This window comes from Mytilus californianus, unplaced genomic scaffold (assembly GCF_021869535.1).
Source record: "Mytilus californianus isolate M0D057914Y unplaced genomic scaffold, xbMytCali1.0.p SCAF_7, whole genome shotgun sequence".
Classification (NCBI taxonomy): domain Eukaryota; kingdom Metazoa; phylum Mollusca; class Bivalvia; order Mytilida; family Mytilidae; genus Mytilus; species Mytilus californianus.
The window spans coordinates 75737245-75764453 of record NW_026262723.1 but is presented as its reverse complement, the minus strand read 5'-3'; the positions used below and the strand labels follow the sequence as shown (position 1 = coordinate 75764453).

Below are 27209 nucleotides of genomic sequence, written 5' to 3'. Positions count from 1 at the left end.
TTAAAATCAAATGCGTAAAGTAAAGTTAAAATGTTGTATACCATAAAATGATTAATTGAAATAATATATTAAAGAGTACTGTGACAGTACTTTTTATGTCCAATTGTAATCCAAAATTCGAATTTTCAGACAACTTGATATTTTAACGTGGAAATAAAGGTTTCAGTCTGACTGGTTTATATTTTCTTACAACTAACCAGTTACATAACATTCGCTACACTTATTAAAAAAAAACCCTGAATAGTTGAATCTGTGTCAACTTCAAATAAATCGCTTTTTATAAGATATAGTGGGGTTCATAGTTTAATTGTATTCTCCAGTTTTTAAATCCATGAATTATGTTCCACTAGAGGTTAAGCAAACATCAGTTTATACAGAACAGATTTTTTTAAATTCAGTGGATTAATTAAGATTTACTTCTGAAATTGTATTTCTTTTCTTTTTGCTTTTTTTCTTTTTTTATGTTTACCTTTTTTGTCTCACGAACATTTCATTGTTTAAAAATATTTCTAAAATGGGCCTTTTATTGTGCAGAAAATGATAAAGCGTTTTCGTGGTGTTCTCGCTTTCGGTAAATAAGAACATAACAAATTCCCAACAGAATCACAGTTGATTCGAATATCTCGTCAAAATTCTAGATTTGTCTGAATATCTTTGAACATAACAGTAAATCACTACCAGACAAATATACAATAAAACCATTATGAGAACTGAGAGACTTAGATGTTTTCCTGAAATTAATTACTTAGATGTTGTACTTAAAGACTCGCCAAGTAGAAATATATTTAACCTTAAATAAATCTAATAAGTCACCATTCAGATAAGAATCCAAAAATGAATAATAAAAAATCGTACTCTTTATATATTTAGTGTGTCCGGGGCGCTTTTCTGATTTACACCAGGAACCACGTAACGATCTCCTTACGGTGTTGAGTATGACATCTTTCTCGTAACTCTGCTCCAAAACTCTGTTTTGTTGGTAGCTGTTACTTAAATAACGTATGTCGCACATTACCTATTATACAGTATGATCACTCAAATGAACAGAATTGAGCACCTGAGATGAACCCGGCTGTCTGTTGGGGTTAGTGTTGCTCAGTCTTTAATGCTCTATGTAGTGTTCTGTGAACTTGCATGTCTTTTCGTCGTCTTTGGGTTTTTTTGTCATGGCGTTGTCAGTTACTTTTCGACTTCTGAATTTCGAATGTCCCATTAGCATCTTCCTCAATTCAAAAGTTCTTTTCATGATATACATCGTTCCCCTTTTTATTGGCGTATTTTCAAAATTACATATTTTTACGTGGTCACTGTGTATTTTCTTATTTCTAATACCAGACTACCACTATCAATTGAATTCACTTGTTCCGTCTTTGGAAATTTGACCAAGTTTAAATGACGGAATCTAAACTAGTATTCACTAATCATAAACATACATATCTTCAACTATGAACCTTTTTATTTTCTACGGCGGTGTTAAGTTCTTGTTGACGATCAAAATATCATAGTGATGGAGCTGTAAGAGATACCCGCATAATAACTCCGCCATATTTTGAAGGAAAAAAAGGTCAACATATTTTTTCCCTTTACAGTAGTCCGACAGATACCTATCTGTTACTCTTCCGGGACACCTGAGTTCACCGTCAGATTTTTGTGGGGTTAGTTTTTTCTGTTTGGTCATGGTTTTATCTGTTTTTCTTCAACTTAAAATATTTCATTGACTCTTTGGTTTCCTCGTCCTCTTTTTTTGTAAAACCTTTTCGTCTGTGTTCTTTCAGCGTGAAGAAAAATCTGCATCTATCAGATGATATAAGCTAGATTTAAAATTGCATATTTTTCCGTGTAATTGCAGATTCCCTTCTGTATATGAATTTTTTTTAGAATGAGAAAAAGAATCTTCCAAATATGAAATTCTATAAAAAAAAGTTGATGCGACTCTTTAATCTCATTTGTTAAAAGTATGTCATAGTTCTATAGTAAATTTATACAGATCTTTTTATTGTGATTTTAGCTGAAATAATTATATTTTTTCATTTTATTGTGATTTTAGCTAAAATAATTTATTTTTTCAGTTAAACTTTAACGATTTCAATGGACATATAAATACAATGGTCTGAATCAATCAAACAGCATTTACATTTGAAATAGTAATGTAATAATAGAATTTGAAAATTTAATCCGTTTAAAATACAATCAATTAACAATAAAAATATCTCACAGCTTTCAATCTAATTATATTTGTACACTTTCATATATTTTTTTTCTTCCATAAAACAATTTTACATTAAGGATAAATTACTTTTTGTATTTATAAAACTCAGCGATTCATTTCACAAGAAATCTTACACGAGTAAAAACACTCGTGTAATTAATGAACATTTCAGTATAACTTACGATCAATTTTAGTTGTAAGATGTTTTGCGAAAAGCTTGTTTATGTGATGTAAACTTTCACAAAATTGGCTATTTTACAGTCTATTTGTGTCTGAAGACTCGTTACGCATTCGTACGCCATGCATTTCCAAATATCGATAGATGCATACTACTAGAACGACATGAATTCACATCTAGATGTCTATATGACAAATATGCCCCCGTCTGTAGCCTAATTGCGATAAGTCGGTCGTCAAAAACGAAACCCTTACTCTATCTGCAAGTCATGATTTTACGCTTATTTACTAAACATCAGCTCCAGACCTGAAGGCATTGCAAAAATAGTTTGGACAGGTAGAAATTTCTCGAATTACAAACCAAAAGCCATAATTCAGCACAAATGCAGACAATCGATACGAAACGCATCCTCGATCTTCATGTGGCCATTACACACTAATGAACCAAAAACAGAATCTTATCTGCAAGCAAAACAAAAAAAAACCAATGTTTGATTTCAGAAGGACGGAATGACATCCAATGGTAAGATTGCATGTGATCGACCACTTATTGGCGGGGGCGTAAAAAATACCTGGTCCGAGATTTGATCCAATTAATGATTTTTTTCCTTTCCATTCTTCGTATCATTCCCAGGGATAACCTTAGCTGTATTTGGCAAAACCGTTCGAAATTTTGGGTCCTCAATGCTCTTCAACTTCGTACTTGATTTGGCCTTTAAACTTTTTTTATTCGAGCACACTGTTGAGTCTGTTTTGTGGACGAAACGCGTAGTATGACGTACACAATTATTTTCCCAGTAATGTATCCATTAGATAACAGACTTGCTCTCAAATAATGATGTAAACGTTTCGTGACTACAAAAGAGTTTCGCATTTATAAATATAGCATTAAATCGATATATGACACTGAAAATGGTTAAACTAAATGTTAATGGAATAAAAACAATAAAATGAAGAAAAAAAATATGTATTAACTAAAGGTAAAAAAACTTGGGTCCAAGTCATTTATCAGGACTAAACGACATATATAGGAGAGGTAAGCAGCTAAGTAATAATGGTACATGTATAAACGATTTTTTGGGGTCTTTATAACAAGAAAAGAACCGTATAAAGTAAATATATGAATTTTATGTATCTGAAGCTTATCTTTCGACACATTGTAATTCAAATAATTATATCTTACACAACCTCCCTTTCTCCCGAGAAATAAGTCAAATGATTTCCACTTAACATGATTATCCTTAATTGATATCAATTTGTCACATTAGACATCTATATGTCACAATGCGGTCTTACAACTGAGATGGACAATCAACAAAAGCAACGTATTGCAAGATCTAAATTGTCGCGGGCTAATACAAGGTGTAGATTATCAGAGACAAAAATTAACATCAACACCAGATCCCTTAAATGGTCAAAAAGGAGGCAGCAATAACTACTGAAGATATTCAAAACTGTGGCAAAATTTCGACCATATATTGGTATTAAAAATAGTAAATGGTGGTAATAATTTCAGGCAATGAAATAAGAGGCTAAACAGTTGAAAACACGCGCACATAATAGATACAATTAAACAAAAAGCCGTTTAAATTTCAATAAAAAGTGAAATAACAAAAAAAGAAAACGAACTCCAAGGAAAATTCAGAACGGAAAGTCATTTATCAAGTGGCAAAATGAAACGCTCAAACACTTCAAACGAATGGAAAACAACTGTCATATTCCTGACTTGGTACACACATTTCCTTGTGTAGAAAATGGTGGATTAAACCTGGTTTTATAGCTAGCTAAACCTCTCACTTGTGTGACAGTCGCACAGAATTCCATTGTATTGACAACAATGTATGAGCAAAAATGTTAAACCTCTGGTGGTTTGTTTGGGTTGTAGGAGGAAAGCATATATAGTGGACATAAATACAGGTACAACAAAATCGCATGATATTAATTTCCGTGCGTAGGAAAAATATTTGAAAGTTAAGTATAATCATCAGTAAGCGTTCGGACATGTACCCCTAATGTGCGTTGTTCTGATTTTGAAAAAAAAACAAAGGCGTAAAAAAATCGAACGGAAACCTGAGATTGAAAACAACTGGTGAATAACACCATGTAACCGTAATTGATGATAGTATTATATAATTATCCTTGAACTGGATAAGTATTTCTTAATCAGAGCCAACTTAATTCAATCATACAAAATTAGTATTATGTTATCACGGGAAGATCTTTCCATTAAGACAATCGATTTGCAATATTGTATTCTAGAGGACTGTTGAATGTAATGTCACAAAATGGAAAATTGACTATCTTGTTTGGTTGACAAGACATGCTTTTTATAAATCTTCTATGTGATAACTTAAATTTCTTTCTCAATTTCTCTAAATATTCTAAATAAATGTTGAATAACTTCAAATGTATTCAATATTGGCGGAACAGTACAGACAAAAATTACGAAAGTTGATTATTATATCAAAACGGGATAACATAAAATGTCAGAATGATATGATTTAAAATCAACTCAAATCGAAATCTTTTTTTAGATACATAACTTCAGAAACATATATTAAATAAATCTAAAATTAACATCAATAGTTGTCATTTTCTAGATTTGGATGTTTCAATTTCACGCTGGAAAAATAAACCCCAAAAATTACAACAAGAGAAGATTTTCCGTTCCCTGTTGGGAATTTTTCATTTTTTGACCGGCATTTCCACAATAAATTACTTAAACCTTTAACTAGATTCTTTCATATCTTCAAATGTTTAGCTCTGTACCTGTAGAATCCTTATAAAACGTGAAATCACATCCATTCCTTTACTGTAATGTTGTTTATAAAACCCCTAAATTTAGATACTATCCATGCAAACTCAATGATCCCTTTGAATGGACTTATTCTTAAAAAGATATCAATTATATACCGTATTAAATTGATATTGTTTCATCGGTTACAGTTCTTACGTTGATTTTGTTTAAGGTGATTAAAGCCATAGTAAATACGTATTGCTATACATTAATATAAAACCAGTTTCAATACACCATTTTCTATACAAGGAAATGCCTGTACCAAGTCAGGAATATCACAGTTGTTTTCCATTCGTTTGATGTGTTTGAGCTTTTGATTTTGACATTTGATCAAGGATTTTGCGTTTTGAATTTTCCTTGGAGTTCGGTATTTTTGTTATTTTACTTGTTAACGAAAACTTATGGTCTGATATTCTGTCGATTTTGGTGTACTTTAGTCTGGGAGATCATGATGTATTCATAAGTTATTATTGTCGTTGAGCTAGCGTCCTGTTACTGCGAGAACTGTTAGATTGGTACTTTTGTCTTTTTTTAGTTGCATTTTATGCTTCGTGCCAATCTGATTAGTCAGGCAATTTTCGACTATTTTACAGTCTGTTATTAGGTTGTGCTTTAACACCACTGTCCTAGGTTGAGTGATCACAAGCATGTTTAACTCCGCCACATTCAATATATTCCTGTACCAAGTCAAGAGCCTATAATTCAGTGATTGTTGTTGGTTACTATCTGTCAAATTTTTTTTATTATTTTGTCATTAATCTGCCGTTGGTTTTTCGTTTGATTTGTTTCACATTGTGTTATGTCTGGCCTTTTACAGTTGACTAAACTGTATGGGATTTGCTAATAGTTGAATGCCGTACGGTGTCTCATAATTGCTTGAATCCACGTGATTTGTTGTGTCATAAGCAATCGTATCACATCTCCTTGTTTTGTATTAAATTATAAGGAGGAACTGTATAGGCATGAGCTGCAGTTTAATGTAGAAATTAATATTTTGTAAACTGCTCCAAATGTGTCCCTAATATAGATTTCGAAAATGAGACGGTATATCTGCTGTTTGATCGTATCAAAAAGAATAATTTTGTTATTATACACATGAACTTTCTTGCATTTATGGATAACTTTTGTTTAAAAATCAAAAACGTTTTTGTAATTGATAGATTTCCCCTCTTTGTACTACTATATTGTTCTATTGCATGGTAGATAATTCCATACCTCGTAACCATGCCAATTAGTGAATATGACAACCCTAATGAGATCGACATAATGAAAATCAGTCACTTGCTTTTAATTGTTTACGACATTAATCCATTTGTCGACCTTGTAAATTCCACATTGGAAATCGTTATTATTTTCCATATTTTACATATTAAGAGCTATCATGTGAAGTAGGCAGCGTGCTTAATTAGATACACTAGAACGCATTAATTGTATTGGCCGTCCTAGTTTATTAATATAAGTGTTGCATAATGTATACTGTAACAAATTGTTGCAGCTAATTACTTGAGTACATTAATCTAATGGAACAAAATACTACAGTATCATGCTATCTCTAGTCAGTTTTTTTTATCATATGAAAACGATTACCTTTGTTTTCAAGGATAAAACATTCCATCGAGGTAATTGATCAATTGTAGGTTTGTAAGTAAAAGCACTCTGGTTAAGCATACATACCTGTATTCAAGTACATTTATTAAAAAAGAAGATGTTGACATATTAAATAATCTGTTATTGTCTCGCCTTGACGGAGCCAAAAGGCGAGACATAAGTATGCTGTTTTTGCCTTTGGCGGAGGCGGCGTCGTCAACGATGTATTAGTTTGTGATTAGGTCAAGTTTATGGAGAACCACTAGTGGTCAATGATATTTGGTATGCAGTTCTATAAACATTGGTATATCTAATTTCCATGCAGATTATTTGGCCCCGCCCTCTTAGTCATGGTCTATTGTCTTTTACTTAGTTTACATGTATAAGTTTGTGATTAGGTCAGTTTATGTAGAACCACTAGTGGCATACTAGTGGCATATTAATGATATTTGGTTTGCAGTTGTATTAACATTAGCACATCTCATTTCCGTGGAGATTATTTGGCCCCGCCCCCTCTGTCAGGGTCTATTGACTTTTGAAACTCTTGCTTAGTTTACATGTATTAGTTTGTGATTAGGTCAGTTTATAGGGAACCACTAGTGGTCAGTCAGTGCTATTTGGTATGCAGTTGTATTAGCATTGGCACATCTCATTTCCATGAATATTAATTGTCCCTGTTCCTCTGTCATAGTCTATTGACTTTGAAACGTTTGCTTAGTTAACAGAAAAGCGCTTTGGACGCATAAATTTTATAACTTGTTTTCATTTTTAGCTCACCTGGCCCAAAGGGCCAAGTGAGCTTTTCTCATGACTTGGCGTCCGTCGTCCGTCGTCGTCCGTCCTCGTCGTCCGTTAACTTTTACAAAAATCTTTTCCTCTGAAACTACTAAGCCAAATTTAACCAAACTTGGCAACAATCATCATTAGGGTATCTAGTTTAAAAAATGTGTCCGATGACCCCGCCTGCCAACCAACATGGCAGACATGGCTAAAAATAGAACATAGGGGTAAAATGCAGTTTTTTGCTTATATCTCTGAAACTAAAGCATTTAGAGCAAATCTGACATGGAATAAAAATGTTCATCAGGTTAAGATCTATCTGCCCTGAAATTTTCAGATGAATCAGACAACCCGTTGTTGGATTGCTGCCCCTGAATTGGTAATTTTAAGGCAATTTTGCAGTTTTTGGTTATTATCTTGAATATTATTATAGATAGAGATAAACTGTAAACAGCAATAATGTTCAGCAAAGTAAGATCTACAAATAAGTCAGATGACCAAAATTGTCAGTTGACCCCTTAAGGAGTTATTGTCCTTTATAGTCAATTTTTAACCATTTTTCGTAAATTTTTGTAATCTTTTACAAAAATCTTCTCCTCTGAAACTAGTTTTTTGTTATTATCTTAGATATCAATATAATATCTAATATCTAATACTATTAATTATGATTTTAACCTTATTTTACATGATTTCCAAAGCATCAGTAAATACAGGTGAGCGACACAGGCTCTTGAGAGCCTCTAGTTATTACAGCACTGGGTCGATACCTCTGCTGGTGGACTATCAGTCGCCGAGGCTATCATAAGCTAAGTAGTCAGTAATTTGGTACTGACATCATTTATAATAAACTTTTGTAAAATTTTCCTTTTATAAATTTTGAAATTATAAAGAAACTAAGGTTTCAACTCCCTCAGGCAAAGTTGACCATAGATGACTATGGAACGCCACAGCTGTCTTATGTGGAACTCTGATATTACTTTATGTTGTTTTATTATTACTTGATGATATTTTGTCTTTACTTAATATGGTTTTGACATTACGTAATGATGTTTTGATATAACTCAATATGGAATAGTCATTACTTAATGATATTTCGATATTACACGATATGGTTTCGTATTGACTTGATGTAGTTTTGTCATTACTCAATATGGTTTTGTCATTACTCGATGTGGTTTCACCATTATTTAATGTGGTTGTGTCATTAGTAAATGTGGTTTTAACATTACTTGATGTGAATGTGACTTAACGTTATGTAGTTGTTTCAGTGCATGATGTGGTTTTGTTATTTTGTAATGATGATTTGCCTATTCTTTATATGGTTTTAACATTACGTAATGATGTTTCAAAATTTGACGATTTTACACTACATGATGTGTTTGTTTCATTATTTGATGTGGTCCTGTCATTCTTTGATGTGGTTATCCCATTACTTGATGAGGTAAAATCACGTGACCAATTCGGAAAAAAATATGTTCTATTTTTAAACAGATTTCAATATATCATCCATTGAGTTAAAGTTCAAATTAAAGTTCGAGTGGTTGTTCAGAGTTATTTGGTATGAAAAAGGGGAACGGCGGATAATAATAAGAAAAAAAGTATTAAAAAGTTTACAGTTATTCGGACATAATTGGGATATCCCCTAACCACTTGGTCTTGTAATTTTTATCCTAAGTTCTCAAACGGAAGCAGTATTTCTGTAATAAATTTGTAAAATATTCCACGGAACCCTGTGTCTCGCCTGATATTGCTGCTGTAAGTGTAAAAGCGTCATGTCGATCGGCTGTACATTTATCTATACATTTATCGGTAAAAACAAAATTAAAAAAAAAATGTTTTTCTGTAGATGCTTTTTCTTGAAATTGAGGAATAACTCCTATACAAGTTTCAAAACACTTCATGGAGGTTTACAAATTTATCATGTCAAAACAGTTTAATTCGGTTTTATTAAACTAAAACAAAACTGTATGGTTTTCAACAATAAGCAAAACCTATACCCTATAGTAAGCTATAAAAGATCCCGAAATGAAAAATGTAAAAAAACTAGAAACCTAACGATCTATAGATAGATAGATAGATAGATACTTTATTCTCTAAAAACTAATTACAAGTTTACAGAGAAACATACAATACAAATACAGATACAATAGTTGAGGTAAACAAATACAGTATGATATTCTAAAAGTACAAAATTATGATGGCATACATGTTTAGTGACATGTATAATGAAAGGTTTAACTCAATAGAATTTTTTTTAAATGGAGATGGAGACGCCGACGCCACTACCGACGAAGAACTATAGGTTTGTTGTGTCTCACTGCCGCTACATTGATGTACAGCGAACTTATATGAATATCAATCTTTTATTTGTAATCAATTGAAATCAAATGAATTCCCTGATCTACCTCGCACTAATTGAAAAATAAACTTTTTGGAATATCTGTTTCACATGTGACGACGGACATGTTCCAGTGGTCGTAACCATAATACCGTCATCTTTTCCTTGAATGTGAACTACCAAATAAAACCAAATCACTGGGTTTGTACTTTCTCGAATAACACGACGGGTGCCTTTCTGGAGCATCTGAGATCACCCCGATGGATTTATATTACCCAGTCATACCGATCTATTGAGTCAGCCAAATGAAACTGTTTTGTATGCCGCCGCAACTGGAAGTTGGGGTCATATTGTTTTACCCCTGTCCGTCCGTCCGTCTGTCCGTCCCGTTATAGCTATATAGTTATTCCGCATAACTCCTCCTACAGTTTGAATCCTAGGAAGTTTTCTCTTTACTGGCTGTTTGTACAATTATTGAAGGTGTACATGTGGTCAGGGTTTTTATTTTTATTATCATTTGCTCTTTTGGGAGATAATTGAACTTAAACTCCGCCACGTGCACTCTCTTTATGTACCTGCCCAAGTCAGGAGCATGAAGTTCAATTGTTGTCGTTGTATAAATGTGTGTCATTTTTTTTTTTGTAGATTGTTTAAATATAAATAAGACCGTTTGTTTTGTCGTTTGAATTTTTTCACATGGTGCATGGTGGCCTTTTGTAGCTGACCTGACTATACGGTGTGTTGAAGGCTGTACGGTTGCCTATATATGATTTCTTACACCCACTGCATTTAAACTCTGGTGGATAGTTGTCTCATTGTCAATCACACCACATCTAACTTTATTTCAACTTCTACATGTATGTTGCGTTTTGTATACTGTAACGTTGTTTATCTTTTGTACGCATACCCAGGAGCCCTTTTTTCGGAAGCCCGAGCAAAAGTCCTTGTTCCGCGATAGAAAATTTAATTACGAACTCATATAAGATAGCTCGAATTTCAACTCAAAATCTTAATTAATCTGAATGAGACTTAAATTCGAATCTTACTCAAACTCAAAAAGTGACTCAAATTTAATGTTGTAACTAGAACTATACCTTTAAATGTGACTCAAACTCGAAGTTCAACTCGAAACTCAATGCTTACTAAAACTTTAATTCTAATAATGACTTGAATTCGAAATCGAAGACTAACTCAAAGTATAACTCAAACAGTAACCCGAACTTTAATTTGAACTCTAATTCGATGGATGGCCACACTCATCCAAGGCACATATACAACATGGAAATCTATCTAAAAATAGAACAGGTTTTTCCGAATTGGTCACGTGATTTTACCTCATCAAGTAATGGGATAACCACATCAAAGAATGACAGGACCACATCAAATAATGAAACAAACACATCATGTAGTGTAAAATCGTCAAATTTTGAAACATCATTACGTAATGTTAAAACCATATAAAGAATAGGCAAATCATCATTACAAAATAACAAAACCACATCATGTAATGAGACAACTACATAACGTTAAGTCACATTCACATCAAGTAATGTTAAAACCACATTGACTAATGACACAACCACATTAAATAATGGTGAAACCACATCGAGTAATGACAAAACCATATTGAGTAATGACAAAACTACATCAAATCAATACGAAACCATATCGTGTAATATCGAAATATCATTAAGTAATGACTATTCCATATTGAGTTATATCAAAACATCATAACGTAATGTCAAAACCATATTAAGTAAAGACAAAATATCATCAAGTAATAATAAAACAACATAAAGTAATATCAGAGTTCCACACAAGACAGCTGTGGCGTTCCATAGAAGACTTTGGCTATGTTTTTTAGGTCCTTTTGGTTATATAGCTCTTCAATTGTTTCGGTTCTTAAACATCATTGGCTTTCAGATATTCGGCTTTGAGCATTCCTGATAAAAGTAAATCCAGAAAAGCGCTTCGAACGCATGAAATTTATAACTTGTTGTTTTCGTTTTTTTACATGTATTAGTTTGTGATTAGGTCAGTTTATGGGAAACCACTAATGGTAGGTCAGTGATATATGGTATACAGTTGTATTAGCGTTGGCACATCTCATTTCCGTGGAGATTATTTGACCCTGCCTCCTCAGTCAAGGTTTATTGACTTTGAATATTTTGCATAACTTATAAATGTTAAAGTTTTGCTCTTTTAATTTCAAAATTTGCATTTTACTATGAAAATAACAAAAATGTGAGATATATCTCTGTGTCAACAGTTTATCTATAAAGTTATTATGAAAGTGTAAAGACAGTGTATGTTTTTATTCCAATAATTTTGAGTCTTAAAGTGGAACATAAATTGCTTAAGATCGAAAAACCAATTCGCCGTTTCAGAATCTAATGCATCCTGGGTAATATTTCCAAAAGCGTACACCAAAACGTTGTGATTGGTTTAAAACGTTCTAAACAATGGATATTCAACCAATGACGTAACGTTATTTTCATTTTGGTGTACGAACAATGAGATTACCCATAGTCCTTTAGATTCTGAAACGGCGAATTACAGCAGAACATGTAATACAAGTAACGGCAATGATATCAAAGGTTAACATGACAGAAATGTGCAGGTAATACATACGAGACAATTAACAATATGAAACTGTTCAAAATGATATAAGAACCATGAGGAAGAGAGCTTACATTTTTACAATTTTAATAACATAATTCGATATAAGTTTTTGTTTTATGTCGAAAGAAAACTGCCTTCTAAAATCAATATTAATTGTACGTCATAAGGCACTCTTTCTGTCATTTCTTAGTATTAATTGTATGCTTTCAAAATTTCCAGAAAAATGAATTAAATCAAGAATATTATGTATAATGTGCAATTTTGTGTTTCTGAACTGAACATTTGAACACTCCGAATTTTACTAAGTCTTTTGTGAAGGTAAAACCATCATAATAGTTTGTCAATGGTGCAACGAGTATTTCGAAAACCATATTCAAATATTTTATATTCGGTAAAGCAAAATTCATCTAAAACTATTTCAAAAGAATATATGAATATTGATATACTGAGTATATTGATATAAAAGCCTAGATATAAATATATTAGGGAGTCGTTTTAACGGTATCTATACCTTTTTTTAAATTGCTGCTAGAGTCTGCAGATCATGTTTCCAAATGTAAGAGTTACTGATCTAATAACTCAAATTTGATATAATGTTAATGTCAAAAGAAAAGAAATCTTAAAAAATATGTAAATGCTGATTTTATGTTTTCCGGAATGCATTATGTATAAGTTCATATTAGTGGTTTGACACTGTGTACATAGATAACAAGAAAAATCGCATAAAGCCCATATACTTGGTTTGAAACTGATGTAAACAAAAAAATAAACATATACTAAATCACATCCCAAGGGTGACTGGGGAATAGAAATATGGTCATCACAGGTCTTCTTCCGACCGGCAGTAAAACCCTTGCCAAAGTGGGGCGTCCATTTGGCTGTGCAGGATGTATCAAGTACGCAGCCATGTCCGGTCAGAATGGCGACGTTAAATCCGATGCCTCGTGTAGAGAGAGTGCCACGCTCTCTGCACGTTAGGAACCCTTGCACCAACTCTTTGAGGGGTTCGTAGGTGGCCTGTTGCAAGGCAAAATTTCTGTCCCTATCCAATATATCCTCATTTTCCAGTGTCAGTCAGAATTTCCCGACCTTCATCCCGGACGTCCTCTATTGCAGGACCTACCTATTGTATTTATTGTTAATTTGTTCGCGTCCTGAACATGTATGAAATGTTTGCCACTGGACGTTAAACAACCAACAATCAATCAATCATATACTAAATCACAGTGATGTAAATAATGATCTCAAACTTTTAAGCTGAGGTTGAGACATTCAGAAGAAAAATTAAAACTACAAACTGATATTAGATTAAATTGTCGGTCTTAAGTTAGTTTTGTTTGTGCTTCGCGCAAATCCGATGAATCAAGTAATTTTCAACTGTTTTTTTTTACAGTTTGTTTTTATGTTTTTCGTTTACATCACTGTCGGGGAGGGTTGAGTGCCCACAAATACGTTTAACCTCGCTACCTTCTATATGTGTCTATCCCAAGACAGGAGCCTGTAATTAAGTGGTTGTTGTTGGTTAATGTCAGTCATATTTGTTTTTCCTTTATTGTTTTGTCATAAATCATGACGTTGGCTTTTTCGATTGAATTGTTTTCCCATTTTGCAATGTCGGTGACTTTATAATCGACTATACGTTTTGGGTTTTGCTCCTTGTTGAAGGCACGCCTACAGATATCTATTATTGCTTACATCCACGTTATTTTGAACTCTGTTAGATAGTTGTAAATATGCAATCAAACCACATTTCCTTTTTTATGTATATACACATTAATATTCAGTGGCTTGATAATCTACAATGCCATCCCTTGTATCTGAATCTACCAGCTATAATCTGCATGATGGCCCAATTTTTACAGTTTCAATAACTTGACCCAATCAGTATCAAAAAGAGAGGCGAAAGATACTAAAGGGACTCATAAGTCGAAAATAAACTGACAACGCCATGGCAATAAAAGAAAAAGACCAAAAGACAAACAACAGTATACAAAATACAGCATAGAAAACCAAAGACTGAGCAACATTATTGTCAATATAATACTTCCATGGTCTTACTAGCGATCAAGCTTTATCGAAAGATTTTTTTGTGAAAAGAGCACTAGGTTATTGAACAATTTATACATTGCTATACGAAATTTAAATACTATCCATATCTTTAAAAAGGTTTCAACAGTATCATATTACATTTACTTATACAGTTTTTGGATGATTTTTTTTTGTAAAGGAAGTTTTTGACTAAGATATATACCGTAAATATTCTTCATGAGAGATTTTATATACATCAAAATATTCAGTATATATTCTGGAAAATATTGTCCCTAAAAATATTAATTTGCATATTTAACGTAACGTTGACAAATTTTCCGGCTTCCTGTTTTTGGAGATTTCATGATAAAAATCTTAGTTTTTCCTCAAAATAGTTATTGTCTGGTTATGACATTTTGTCAGTTTCCTTATAAAATCACGTTTGTTATGTTTCAATTAGAGTTATGTTTTTGTAAAATTTTCCGGTTTCTTATTTTCGGAGATTTTATGATAAAATCTTAGTTTTTGTCTCAAAATACTTATTTCCGGTCATGAAATTTAGTCAGTTTCCGTATACAATCATGTTTGTGGTGTTTCATAGAGTTATATTGTAATAAAATATGTTGCTCCTTTGATAACATAAATATTAAAATTTCGTAGTTTTCTGTGTTTATTCAAAATAAAACAATTTTAACCAAAAATCATCAATTACCACCACTGTTAACTTTTAATATTTCCTTTCTCCTTTTAAACTGTATACTTAACAACAAAATTATTTTCATTTACCTGTGTATAATATTATTGTAAATGGCGGATTTTTGTTTAAGGTTATTGTTGTTTTTCTGAAATTGTTTAACATTTCACAGCGGTATAATACTGTTACTTTAATTATTCATCCCTTATTTTATTGATTTTGTATTTACATTGTATCATAGCTCAAATTTATTCGTTCAGTGTATGTTCACTTGTGTTAATATGTCTTTTGATTGAGTTAAGCCATTTCAATCGATATTTTATAGTGTGTCTTTCTATGTTGTGATGTTACACTATTGTTTTTAGATAAGGGTGAAGGTTTGGTACCATTAAAACGTTTTAGGAATCTGATGTTCAGTAGTTCAGTTTGTTGGTGTGGTTCATAAGTTTTTCTCGTTTCTCGTTTATATAGATTAGACCGTTGGTTTTCCCGTTTGAAAGGTTTTACACTAGTAATTTTTGGGGCCCTTTATAGCTTGCTGTGCGGTGTGAGCCAAGGCTCCGTGTTGAAGACCGTACTTTGACCTATAATGGTTTACTTTTATAAATTGTGACTTGGATGGAGAGTTGTCTCATTGGCACTCATACCACATCTTCTTATATCTATAGACATGTCTCTGCTTACTTCCACTTCATTTTAACTTTGGTGGATAGTTGTCTCATTGGAAATCATACCACATCTCCTTATTTTTATATGGAATAGCAAGACCAACCATGGTAAACTCTAAGAAAATGCAACCTCTGGTTTATCACAATAACATTATCTTATGAACTCGAAAAACTGTATCGAAGTACTAATATGCTTATCTTATACTATATTTTCGCTTTTTGCGTTATCGCATATGAGAAAACTGTGTGTTATTTAAATATACAGTTTAAGTTTAGAATAAAACACACTACAAAGATTAATCTCTTCTCATTGTAATGTCGTCATTATACTTTCTACTCAGTATGCTGATTTTTTTTTTATCTTATGGCATAGTTTTACTGTATTACTGTTTAGCCTTGTGCTCTATTGTTTTGTTTTGCATATATTTCTCTGACCAGTTATTCATCGATCAGTACTATGCAGCTACAAAAACTGCTGCTTCAAACACACAGGTAAACGAATACCTTTGTTAATTACTTATTTCCTCCCCTTATTCATATTTTTAAACATATTTGTTTTATATTGATTTCCTATGTCGCTTTTGGTTTCTAAATTTTCTTATTTTTTTGTCGTAAACAAGTTAGCAATTTAAATTTAATGACATCACATCATTGTACAGAGTTTCTTTTTTGTGTCATTAGCAGCCAAATCAATACTATAAATCGTTTTCATTCACTTTCAAGTAAGTATCAACGATGCCCTAGAGGTATACAAACAGAAAGGGAAATCTTTATAAGGTTTCACATGAAATGCCTGCTTGCCACAGATTTATGATGTTGACTTACTACTGGAAATTACATTTATAGGTAGAACCACTTTTTGACTTGCCAGATAATCTGTTGTTTTATTAATTGCCAACTTTACAATGTTTCTTTCATTTTCATTCCATCCACAATATAAGAACACGAAATTCTCCTGTAACATTCTCCTGTAACAGTATGGTCATCTGATCTTTTCACATCCAGCATTAAAACCCTTGCAAGCGAATGACACCCGTTTGGCTGATATAGATACGTAGTGACATCCGGTGGGAATAGGGACGTTGTGTCGATTATCGATGCCTTCCGTAGGGAAAGTGCCGCGCTACCTGAATGCACATTATGGAACCTTTGCGACATTTATTTGAGGATCCCAATGGTGCCATGCTGAAAAGCAAAATTTCGGACTTTTATTTCATATACCCACATTTGTAGTTGCAGTCCTTATTTCTTTGTCGAACTTACCTAGTGTAGTAATTATAAAAATAAAAAGATGTGGTATGTTTGCCAATGAGACACCTCTCCACCAGAGAAAAAATGACATAGAAGTTAACAACTATAGGTAACCATATGGCCTTCAACAATAATCAAAATCCATACCCCATAGTCAGCTATAAAAGGCCCCGAAATGACAAATGTAAAACAATTCCAACGAGAGAATTAACGGTCTGATTTATGTACAAAACAATGAACGAAAAACAAATATGATATACAGCAACAAACGACAACCATTGAATTACAGGATCCTGATTTGGGACCGGCACATACAGAATATGGCGGGGTTAAACTAGTTCGTGGCTCCAAACCCTCCCTCTAACCATTGACTAAGACTAAAATATCAATCAGTACACATCCAACATCCAATGGATTAGTGTAAAGACGTCATTAACAGTCAGAGAAAAACATAACAATGTGCAATGCAAAGATATAAGGTGGTTCTCGGCTGACTACTTCACTTTCTTCAAAGAGTGTAGCGTAATACAAACGGATTCCAGTTTATGCCAAGATATAGGTATCTACAGATGATAGAGTCATAAATGTTTATATGACAATAAAATTTAGTTGATTTTAAATTACTGATAACAAAATCAATATTTATACCAATAAAACAATATTCAAAGATACTGAATTGGTAACCTTTTAGAATAAATTATTTAAAGGATCGATAAGTTTACCCAGATCGTATCTAAATTTCCGGGCTCGGTAAGCAACATCTCTGTTAAAAAGGGGATATGCTATCTAGTTTGAAAATAAGTTTTCTACAGGTACAGCAAAACGTCCAAACCAAATATGTTGATTTATTAAAGAATTTAGTGAAGGTTTAAGTAATTTGTGGTAACGAAATCCCTGACTTAATAATTTACCATTAATACATAGATTACGTTCATTGAAATCTAAAACGTCACTACACATACGAGCATAGCGAACGAGTTGTGATTTATAAACATTAAGATGGTGCCAAAGGAACATCACCGTCCAAAAAAGGAAATTAACAATATGGAACGAAAAATCGTCCCTTTTGTCGTAAATTTTGTATAAATGTTTCCCGTGTAAAACTGTTTATTTGTGTAGCATATGCATCAAATATTGGCTTTTGGACATATGTATACAACAATCAATAACTAGTAATCATGATTTACCTTTTACTTGTTTTTTTCTTGCTTGTTCTCTTTCTCTAGAAGTTGCAGGCGTATCAGTTTATCTCCATGTAATTAATTCCCTGTTCTTAAAGACAACCATGGCTACGTAAGGCTGAATAAAGGGAGATCTGGGATTTTCGTCCATGAGAGAAAAACCGAACGACCCTAAAAACAAACGACATTTAGTTTTCAATATATGACCTTCGTCAATAGACAAGGTGTATAAAATATGACAAGCTCTAAACCTCCCTCACTTTGGGATTCTTGAGAATAAATAAAACACGGACTATCAAAGATCTGCAATATATTACTATGGACAAAAACATTAAAATATAATAAAACACAGACTATCAAAGATCTGCAATATATTACTATGGACAAACACATTAAGATATAATAAAACACAGACTATCAAAGATCTGCAATATGTTACTATGGACAAAAACATTAAAATATAATAAAACACAGACTATCAAAGATCTGCAAAATATTACTATGGACAAAAACATTAAAATATAATAAAACACAGACCATCAAAGATCTGCAATATATTACTATGGACAAAAACATTAAAATATAATAAAACACAGACTATCAAAGATCTGCAATATATTACTATGGACAAACACATTAAGATATAATAAAACACAGACTATCAAAGATCTGCAATATGTTACTATGGACAAAAACATTAAAATATAATAAAACACAGACTATCAAAGATCTGCAATATATTACTATGGACAAAAACATTAAAATATAATAAAACACAGACTATCAAAGATCTGCAATATGTTACTATGGACAAGAACATTAAAATATAATAAAACACAGACTATCAAAGATCTGCAATAAATTACTATGGACAAAAACATTAAAATATAATAAAACACAGACTATCAAAGATCTGCAATATATTACTATGGACAAAAACATTAAAATATAATAAAACACAGACTAATCAAAGATCTGCAATATATTACTATGGACAAAAACATTAAAATATAATAAAACACAGACTATCAAAGATCTGCAATATATTACTATGGACAAAAACATTAAAATATAATAAAACACAGACTATCAAAGATCTGCAATATATTACTATGGACAAAAACATTAAAATATAATAAAACACAGACTTTCAAAGATCTGCAATATATTACTATGGACAAAAACATTAAAATACAATAAAACACAGACTATCAAAGATCTGCAATATATTACTATGGACAAAAACATTAAAATATAATAAAACACAGACTATCAAAGATCTGCAATATATTACTATGGACAAAAACATTAAAATACAATAAAACACAGACTATCAAAGATCTGCAATATATTACTATGGACAAAAACATTAAAATATAATAAAACACAGACTATCAAAGATCTGAAATATATTACTATGGACAAAAACATTAAAATACAATAAAACACAGACTATCAAAGATCTGCAATATATTACTATGGACAAAAACATTAAGATACAATAAAACACAGACTATCAAAGATCTGCAATATATTACTATGGACAAACACATTAAGATATAATAAAACACAGCCACTAAAATGTTCTGGGGAAGTGTTTTTAATCTAGATCAGTGGAAAAAAACAAAAGATTCAGTAAAGGCACTCTTTTTCTAAACTAGCGGTATAGTAGACCATCACAAGGACAAGTAAAACGTTACTTAATATACTGGATTCAAGTATGCTCGAAATTACCGAGAGAAATTTATCAAAAAACTGAACCTGCTGATAAAGGAAATCGTATCGTCCTGTATTGTCACATAAGTTCTTTGATAGTAGCCGTGTATAATATCTCTTTTACGGATGTGAAGAGGGGAAATTTGCAAGTCTGACACATGCCCCTTACGTCTAAGAAAACCATAGTCATCTACAGAAAAACATTTCTGTCTTAGTCTTTACTGAATTGATTTGTTATGGGGAGAGAGAGAGGGGTAAATAAAAGGATATTTGGTTTTAATATCAATTTAGACAATAATCTAATATCGAAAATTTACCAAACAAGTATATTAGTCAATACGAGTTATATTAAGATTGAATAGCCCTTTTACATAAAAGAAAAGATAATATACCGGAAATATAACTTGAAGAGTTTTCATTCAAAAAAAATAGTTTTGTTTATTATAAAAATTTACGTTTGAAAGGCATTTTGCAATTTACAACTGTTTTATTTAAGTATTCTATAATAATCAATTAATGAAAAAATAAATAAATGAATGAATAGATGTATAAAGACGCCTGTCAGCTTGCAAAGTTAAAAGTAATCTGGTATTTTTGTGATCTTCACAAAAAATGCTGCTAAAATATTGACTGTTGCTCTCCGTATTATTGAAGTTTCATCATATAGATCAATATGTTTGGAAATATTATCCTCAAAATGGTTTCCTTGGGGATAACTAAACCGTCAAATTCCTAGACTCGCGGTTTCCTAATCAGCTTTTGTCGTTATATGCAATTTGATTCCAGTACGCTGATGTAACAGAAACGCTACACAATAGTCTAATGCTTTTGGTTTTACTCAAAATCAATTGTGAGCTACAACTTTACTAAAAAGATCTTTAAGGAAATTGTGTCTCTCTAAATGTAGTTTCATTAGATTTTCAGTAACTGCTATGAATTATATAATGAGATTACAATAAGACAAAGTGCTAACATTAATCTGTCAAACCATATTATGCAGGGCATTTCACGAATCTGTAAACTTACTTTTAAGCACCTGCTTTAAAAGTTCCATTTCCCCTGTGTGTTCCGATTGGGTACACAGTATGATGTAATAAATGTATAATCAGGGAGCGTATCAGTAAAAAAAAAAAGCATATATAATGGTCATTATTACAAAAATAAGGATATCAACAAATAGGCTCCATAATACTATGAACTATACCCTTAGCTGGCCGGAAACGAGAAAAAGTAGATTTAAATATAATAGATCTTTCCATGTTGCAAAGGAAACTCGTCGTTTCTTTGGTCAGCGATTACGTTAGACTGGGAATTTCTGGATATTTTAAAACATATTTCTAAAGACTGTCAAACCTTTCTGCACTCTAAAAATTACACGTGTTCATTCACTTCGTGATCTGCTTAATTAATCAAAATCTATGAAGTTCCGGGTGTTATCCAGTACTGTTAGAAATTCATGTAACAAATTGCGTGATTTTTTTAATATGAATGGGATGTTTTTGTTTGTTTCATTTTTATCTTATCCGTACCAAATTAGTTTCTTTGCTTTTTGTTATTAGCAATTTATAAAGCACCTTGCATTCAATACTTTGTATACGTGATGAAACATTCAATTCGATATACTTTTTTTTAAATGATCGTGATCGATTGTCGTATGTTTGTGTTTAATTTTAAATGACAATCAAACAAATCGATCTCTAGCGGGCGGAAGGGAAGATCTAATGATCTAAACTTGTGTGTGATTTTCATATTTTTGCACGATTGGAAATTGGACATGCGGTAACCTCTTTTGACTTTTTCAGCACTGATACGTAGTCATTTAGATGATGACAGTCCTTCGCCCAACAGTATTGACTGATGAATTGGAGGCGATGACAGTCCTTCGCCAACAGTATTGACTAATGAATTGGAGGCCGATTACAGTATCCCTTGAGCGGTTAAAAACATGTATCTCACAAAAATAATGAACGATAAAGATTTCTGTCATAACCATAATATGCTACATTTTTCAAAATAAATGTCTCAAGTTCTTATTATGGATAAGAACATATATGGTGTGTCATTTCCTGAAACAAAGCATTACGCTTACATGAAAAAAAAACCCAAACAAGTAGTGCTTTAATTGCTACTCTTCTGAAGTTCATACCAAGTCACAATGATGCATTTAACAGTCACCAAACAATTCTACTCTCACTGTAATTTTAAGATGACCCCTGGTCCCGCTTTGAGTGGAATTTTTTGTTAGATGTCAATCAAGCTATTCACAACTGTGCATGCAGAACACGGCTGTGGTATAAAATTTACAAACTACAAATTATTTCTGGCAAAGAAATCTAATAAATATTAACGGACGACGGACGCTAAGTGACGAGAAAAGCTCGTTTAGCCCTTAGGGTCAGTTGAGCTAAGAAAAAAAATACTCAGCTCAAACTGGTAGGGTTAATTTTATCATATTACAAAATGTATTCTGTAAAAGAGACTTGAATTAGCTGTGTCAAACTAGTTTAACGATAATCAGTACTTCCTATATGAAAGAACAATAATAACAATAATAAAACACATCGTAAAATTCAATTAAGAGAAAGACTTATTTAATAAGCTAGGCCCAAGAGAAGAAGAAAACGAAAATCGAAAAAGACACTTGAAAGTATCGTTGATTGCAATTTATAACTCAGAGCTAACTTAAAATAACATGCTAAAGAATACCAAAGACATTCGATATTATTAAACGATGAATAAGTTTTGATAAGTGTTACAACTGTATGTATTAGATACACATTGAGGGCGTTAAACAAACAATGTATGTATCTAATTTACACCAAGATATAATTGTTAATGCAGAATGATAGTTTTCAATAATTTAGGAAGGGGGTGTTTCAGCGATTTGATCGTATGTTATTGAAAAGCATGATAAATGCAGGGTTTTCAATTTCATTTAACGACATCTTGGTGTAAATTATTTTGTCAGCATTAGTGAACATTCTGTTATAATGGAAGTAACCGATAGCAGTGGAATTTTCAAAACTTATTCTACATTATCAGATGAATTCACACTATATAAATAACACATAGCTGAGAGGGTGATAGAGCAGATTATTACCCCGAGAAAACATTGTCAACTGAGGCGAAGCCAAGGTTGACAATGTCTTTTCGAGGGGTAACAATCTGCTCTATTACCCTCTCAGATATGTGTTATTTAATTTATTATACTGAATGTTCTGTTATTACTGTCTATTAAATATTCAAATTCAAAGTAATAAACTATGTCGTCTTGTTCAAAACAATCATCCGTATTTATTAAAGCGCACACTTGAGCAAGCATCTCCGTGAAGGGTAATAGAGTATTTGCCATGGGATAGAGTAAATTGTCTCCCTCGTATTAACCAATCAAAATCTGGCATTTTGACATGAAGTATAATAAATAAACATGTCTATCTAATTAATCTGTAGAGAAAGAAGACATTTCTAATATACTCCCACACGTTATAACTAGAAGCCCTCTGGTTGTTTTTCTTTTTATTGTGAGCGTTAATGCAATTATCAATACTTTCGCATTAAAGATTTTACTTGTTTAAATTTAATAACATTGCACAAGACTTGTATTGTCGATGGCAGCCAGGCTTCAAAAATCAATATAACTTAACGGGTCGTCTGTGTTTCAATAAATTACATATAAATGTCCCATAACACACCTGATACATTTTACATTATTAGTGGAACATGTAAATTTTAGAACTATCCAATGTTCACATAAAATGTTGACTTGACATTATTAATCCTTTTCTTTAAAATTTTACTTTACATATTACAGGGTGTGCAGAAAACCATGACAAACCATAGTTTGTGCATTATAAATTCAAGGACATCGATTTACACTTGACTGTTTTTTTCTAAACCTTAATTCAGTTGCAATTTTATTACATATTTTTAAACTGCAGATTATAAACGTAAACATCCATCTCTCAGAACATCGTAAGACTTTCACCCTGATGTCAAGAAATTTACAGATATGTAAAACATGTCTAAACCAAGGAATTTCAATTCCGATGGCACGATTAAAGTTTAAACTAAAGATTCCACTCTTGTGTTTGTTGATTTAAGTTTAAACTAAAGATTTCCCACTCCGGTATCCGGAAAAAGGTTTGAACTAGATATTTTCCAGTCCGGTACCAGGATTAAGGTTTGAACTAGAGATTTTCCAGTCCGGTACAAGGATTAAGGTTTGAACTAGAGATTTTCCAGTCCGGTACCATGATTAAGGTTTGAACTAGAGATTTTCCAGTCCGGTACCAGGATTAATGTTTGAACTGTTCCGGTGTCTCAAACAAGAAATCTTCGTTTGGTTTTCGTCTATTATGATTCTAAAAATACTATTCCATAATATTTGGCAGATATGTTTCAATTGTCGTATCTACAATCTTTCCCCGAATATGACCTACCGAATTAGACTTATCACCGGGTTTGTAGCAACACGACGGGTGCCACATGTGGAGCAGGATCTGCTTACCCTTCCGGAGCACCTGAGATCACCTTCAGATTTTTGGTGGCGTTCGTGTTGCTCAGTCTTTAGTTTTCTATGTTGTGTTTAGTGTACTAGTGTATGTCTGTTTGTCTTTTTTCTTTTTAAGCAACGGCGTTGTCAGTTTATTCTTAACTTATGAGTTTGAATGTCCCTTTGGTATCTTTCGCCTCTCTTGTGGTAACTGAAGAACTTAGGTTAAAATGGTATTTCCATACAGCGCTTTCTAATAGATATTGGGTTTGATGTTTTATTTACATTATGCAGCCATGCCTTTAACAAAGCTACTAATAAGAACGGAGAAATGCAACCGTTTTTTTATGGTTAGTTCGAATATAGGGATATATTATGTACACGTCATAGAACATCGACACCAAAAGACATCTAAAGCTCAACTATGTCACTCTCTAACACGGGACAAGATTAAAATATATTGCGACTAAAATTAACAAAAGTTTTAGAGTTAAATTATAAATTGCAAAAGACAAAATTTTGATATAACAGTTGATAGAGTAAAATTATGAATTGACATAAAAAAAAAACTTTTAATATAACGGAAGTACTAAGATCTATCGGCGTTACACCAAATTTCACCATTCAAATGATTAAAACGACCACCAACGAAGATTTTCCTAACTTGAGACAGACACATGAATATGCAGCGAGGTTGAAATAGATCTTTGGCCGAAATCCCGTGAAACACAAAGTTAAAATAACAATGGATTCAGTGGAGGATTATATGAGACAATGAGAAAAACGCGAATAAAAATACATAGATACTATCTTTCGAATGTGTTAAGCCCATGAGGTAGTTGACACAAATCATAAAAAAACTCGTACTTCATATATCTCTTAAGTCCCAAAAGTTTGTATAGAAAATGAAAGGATATGGAGTAAATGTACATGGAGCAAAATCGCACACAATACATAGAAACATAGAAAATTATCAATGAACAGGGCTTTTATTCCTGTTCTTCATCTTGACAGTTGATGAGGGTTTTCAAAAATGAACGAATCATTCATACCCTACAACAAGGTCAAGACGGCCCCTAGCGTCGACTTAAGCGGTACTATTGATAAAAATAAAACACAGTTCATCTTCTTGCTCCCCATCCGCCTCGGAGTGCCAACTTGTGCGATGCTTGTGTACGACGGTTCTCCAGTCGAAAGCAACAGGAATAAGAAAAGTGCAGTAATTTTGAAAGACATCGATCGCCGCTAAAATATGCCTTGAAGTTACGCATGTCGGGAACGGTCAATGAATTACTTAATTTATAATTACGGGCGAGGTTATACCTCCATGACAAATATGTTATTGTTATCGCGTTGTAAACAAAGCCCTAAACAATATCGTTTTGGTTTCGTTTTGTCGCATTATCTAAACTGCTTGATAAGAGAATCATCTATGGGTGATTGACATTGAAACATATACTTCAACGGCACTTGCCAAAAAGGAAAACCCGAACAATATAATTATGTTAATGTTTTTCTTCTTTCAACCAAAATGAACTAGGTCTTACTTTTCATTGCTAGATATTTTGATTGAACACATTTTGTTGAGGGTGTGTTCTTCGAAGGACAATCTACCTTCCTAAGGGAACCAACTGTGCTCTTCTTCTTGTTGAATTGTTCCTTTCTTCTTATGCGGCAGGTTTCATATACAGGAGCTTTTAAACAAAGAGAAAAGAAGGAGGCATTGACCATTAACACATATTGCGCTATATTGACGATGTCCTTACACTCGGTAATTCAAAGTTTGGTGACTATGTCGATTGAATCTAACATAAAACTTAAAATAAATGATATCACAGATACAGTCAAGTTTGCTTCGTATCAAGACAATGAGGGTCGGTTGATAACTAAATTCTACGACAAAAGAGACGATTTCAATTTTTCAATTGTAAACCTTCCATTTATGTGCAGTTACATTCCAGCAGCGCGTGCATATGGGGTATAAATATCTCCCAGTACATACGATATTCCAGGGGTTGGGTTTTATATCATGATATCCTTGTTTCGGGGTTGCTGATACCAATGAAGCTATTGAACCAAAATTCTATCCAAGTGGTAAAGTTGAAGTCATTTTCTACCATTAACTAATTCAGTTTTGCACAAGGACCGAATCTAGATAAATTAGAAACAAAAATGCATAAAAAATCTAACGAAATGTTAAAGAGCATTTAAAACTCATTTAAGGTAATATGTGCGTGAGGTCGCTGAACCTTAGATCTAAATATAAATTTTACCACACGTCAAATGGAATCTGTATATATGAACTAAACCTCGCTGTTTCGTTCATGACTATATGACAAAGACTCGGTACTTGTATATATATATAGTTGACAAGATAAACACTGTATAGCATGACGTAGTAAAGCCAATTTTATCTTCCACTAGTGCATCTTATCGACTCTGGTAACTTTTGAATTTTCTCTTACCTCGGAGCACAGTGTTATAATTTGTCATTAAATATTTTTACACGCACATTTTATATTGAAGTAAATTTCTAAGCAAAATCTCGTATGGCCTAATTCTATAAGCAATATGTTACAATATCAGATATCTTATTCAATTCGCCTGTTGTTATTTTTCTCTTACCATAAATCGATGCACTTATTACATTATTTAATTCAGTCAATGAC

General features: G+C 32.5%; 1 long non-coding RNA gene across 1 annotated transcript; it reads left to right on the top strand.

Annotated features, from left to right (window-relative positions):
- Positions 1–3321: 3321 nt before the first annotated feature.
- Positions 3322–22100, top strand: LOC127708964 (uncharacterized). The gene is made up of 2 exons (XR_007985451.1): positions 3322–3422; positions 21851–22100. It is a non-coding gene; the product is annotated as an uncharacterized LOC127708964 (long non-coding RNA).
- Positions 22101–27209: the final 5109 nt, after the last annotated feature.